A 3,992-nucleotide genomic window follows, 5' to 3' on the forward strand; every position below is an offset into this window, starting at 1 on the left:
CATTGAGTGTTTGTCATGAAAAGGTGTTATATTTTATCCAATGCTTTTTCTGCATTTATTGAGATGGCAAATAATGTTTCTCCTTTAATCTGGCAATGTGGTAAAGTAGAATACTCAACTTTCAATTAATAAACCAAACTTGCATTCTTGGTACAAACCTTCCTTAGTCAGGATATATATTTTTTTATATATTGCTGCATTCACTTGTGTACTACTTAGGATTTTGTATCTGTGGGTCACAAGTGATGTTTATTAGTTTATGAGTCTACACTTTTTATTAAATATTGAAAATATCTCCTTTAAGTATAGGAACAAGACAAGGACGCTTGCAATCATCACTTGCATTGGCACACTGGAGCTCATAACTGTACAGAAAAGATAAAAGGTAAAACAATTGGAAAGGAAGATACAAAATGGTCATTATTTGTATATTGAAAACCCAACAGAGGCAACAAATCATTAGAATGAGAGATTCTAAAAAGGTCACAGCTACAAAAAATATATAAAACAGCCGGCTGGAGGGCGCCGTTCTCTCTCTCTCTGTCAAATAAATAAAATCTTTAAAAAAAAAAAAACCCAGTCAGTTGTATTTCTATTCCCAAACATAGCAAACGTAATTTTTTAAAATGATACTATTTACAATAGCACTGAAAACTATGAAGTATTTAGGAATAAATTTAGTAAAGTATATATATATGACTTTTCTGGAAAAGGTATATAATTCTATTGAAAGACATTGAAGAAGACTTAAATAAATGAAGAAAATCATGGATAAGAAGATTCAAAGTTATAAAGATGTCCATTCTTCCGGGGCGCCTGGGTGGCACAGCGGTTGGGCGTCTGCCTTCGGCTCAGGGCGTGATCCTGCCGTTGTGGGATCGAGCCCCACATCAGGCTCCTCTGCTATGAGCCTGCTTCTTCCTCTCCCACTCCCCCTGCTTGTGTTCCCTCTCTCGCTGGCTGTCTCTATCTCTGTCGAATAAATAAATAAAATCTTAAAAAAAAAAAAAAAGATGTCTATTCTTCCTAAATTGATCTATACATGGAATGCAATCCCAATCAAAATCCCAAATTTTTTTGTGAAAATCTACAAGCTAATTCTAAATATAAATGGGCTGCTTGTTGAGAACAATAGTGTGGAGCTTGTCTGGTCAGATACTGACATTTTATAAAGCTATAAGACAATGTGATATTGACATAGAAATAAATAGATCAGAACAGATCAGAATAAAGAGCTCAGAAACAAACCTACACATATACACTTATGGAAAGTTGGTTTAAGACAGATTGGGCTTTAAAGATCAATGGTTAAAAGATGGACTGCTTAATAAAAGATGCTGGGCCATTAAACCTTGTTTTGTTTTTTTAAAGACTTTATTTATTTGACAGAGAGATAGTGAGAGAAAGAGCGCACAAGCAGGGGGAGCGGCAGGCAGAGGGAGAAGCAGGCTCTTCGATCCCAGGACCCTGAGATCATGACCTGAGCCGAAGGCAGATGATTAACAAACTGAGCCACCCAGGCACCCCGATGCTGGGCCAATTAATTATTCATTAAAAAAAAAGTATATACCTGCACCACAACATGAAGAAATGTCATAATGAAAGAAAAAGCCAAAAGGATAAAACTTCATAAAACAATAGAGGATAAATGTCTTTATGACTTCAGGATAGGGAAGCACTTCTTAAAACACAAAGAGCACTGAACATAAAAGATTGATAAATCCAGTAACACTAAAATTAAGCACTCTGTCCAACAAAATACAGAGATCATACAATAAGCAACTGTTAGGTGATGTTCACAGCACATAAAATGACAAAAGATCATTACAGAGAATAAATAAGTCCTACAAATCAATTTGAAATCCAATACAGAAGTGGGCCAAGACACAAGTAGCCCCTCACCATGAGAAAATATTAATGGTTCATAAATAAATGAAAAATGCTGAAGCCTATTAATAGTGGGAGAAATGCAAATTAAGGCCACAGGGGATATCATTCAAACCTCCTATATTTGTGACCCCTAAAAAAATAAGACAAACACCACAGAAGAGAGTAAGGAGCATAGGAAGACTCATCCACTGACTGTAGCGGCATAAATTAGAAATGTTGGTATTTCTAAAACAGTTGAGCACATACATATTCTATGACTCAGCAACTCCACCCTCGCGCTAATACTCTGAAATAGTGCTTCGCACATATTAGTATGCATCAGAATCCCTGGGAGGGTTTGTTAAATTACAGATTACTCTTCCCCTGAGTTTCTAATTCAGGGACTGGGGCTTAAGAATTTGCATTACAAGAAGTTCCAGGGGCACCTGAGTGGCTCAGTCATTTAAGCACCCAACTCGGCTCAGGTCATGATCTCAGGGCAGTGAGATCGAGCCTCTCAGGCTCCGTGCCAAGCGTGAAGCCTGCTTAAGATTCTCTCTCTCCCTAAGGGGATCCCTCCTACATTGTTGGTGGGAATGCAGGTTGGTGCAGCCACTCTGGAAAACAGTGTGGAGGTCCCTTAAAAAGTTAAAAATGGAGCTACCCTATGACCCTGCCATTGCACTACTGGGTATTTACCCCAAAGATACAGACGCAGTGAAGAGAAGGACCATATGCACCCCAATATTCATAGCAGCCTTGTCCACAATAGCTAAATTGTGGAAGGAACCAAGATGCCCTTCAACAGATGACTGGATTAAGAAGCTGTGGTCCATATATACAATGGAATATTACTCAGCTATCAGAAAGAACAAGTTCTCAACATTTGCTGCAACATGGACGGCACTGGAGGAGATAATGCTAAGTGAAATAAGTCAAGCAGAGAAAGATAATTATCATATGATTTCTCTCATCTATGGAACATAAGAACTAGGAAGATCGGTAGGAGAAGAAAGGGATAAAGAAAGGGGGGTAATCAGAAGGGGGAATGAAGCATGAGAGACTGTGGACTCTGAGAAACAAACTGAGGGCTTCAGAGGGGAGGGGGGTGGGGGAATGGGATAGACTGGTGATGGGTATTAAGGAGGGCACGTACTGCATGGTGCACTGGGTGTTATAGGCAACTAATGAATCATCAAACTTTACATCAAAAACCAGGGATGTACTGTATGGTGACTAACATATTTAAAAAATTATTACAAAAAAATTAAATGGTAAATAATAGTAAATAAATGATAAATTTTAAAAAACATGGTAAAAAAGACACAGAATAAAATCGATATAAAAAATTCTCTCTCTCCCTCCGTCCCTCCCTCGGCCCCTGCCCCCTCCCCACTTCTCATTAACTCTCTCTGGGAAAAAAAAAAGTACCAGTTCCAGGTGGTGCTGCCGCTGTTGGTCTGGGGACCGGTCTTTTGAGAACCATTGCTATTAAAGAAACTCTTGCACTTACACATTCAGGACATGTGCAGAATATTAATTATGTGCTGCCTTGATAACAACAAACCCAAACACCCGTGAACGGTAGGATGACTAAATTGCTCACGATCCTACGAGATATCACAGCTGTGAAAACAAACGAGCTCATGGAGAGGCACGCAAGGGCTTCTAAGTACTAGTGATGTTCTAGTTTTTAAGCCAGCTGGACATTTTCGCAGGCATTCTAGTTACTCTCTAAACCGTTCGTGCATGTTTGCCGGCTCACCTGAACGTGCACTTCATCATAAATCTCTGAGGTTCCGCTTCCCTCCACTGTAGAGGCCGCTTTTAGGCAACGGGCGTGAGCGTTGGAAGGCAGAAAGGGCCACAGCGACCCCCTGGCTGGATACAGACAGGCCATCAGGCCCCCACCTCAAAATCTCCACAGGCCCTCACCGACCAATGGGCTACTTACAACCACGCACAGTTACCAAAAGACGGAGAGTTCCGGACGTCACTTACCTCCTCACCTTCCGCTTTAAATGCAGCCCCGCACCCACTGCCTCGTGCCGGGAGGCCTCTCCTCTGCCTTCCCGCCGGCCGCTCCCTGCTGCTCCCGTGCCGTGTATTCAATACACTTCTCT

Source organism: Ursus arctos, unplaced genomic scaffold (genome assembly GCF_023065955.2).
Source record: "Ursus arctos isolate Adak ecotype North America unplaced genomic scaffold, UrsArc2.0 scaffold_37, whole genome shotgun sequence".
Taxonomy (NCBI): Eukaryota; Metazoa; Chordata; class Mammalia; order Carnivora; family Ursidae; genus Ursus; species Ursus arctos.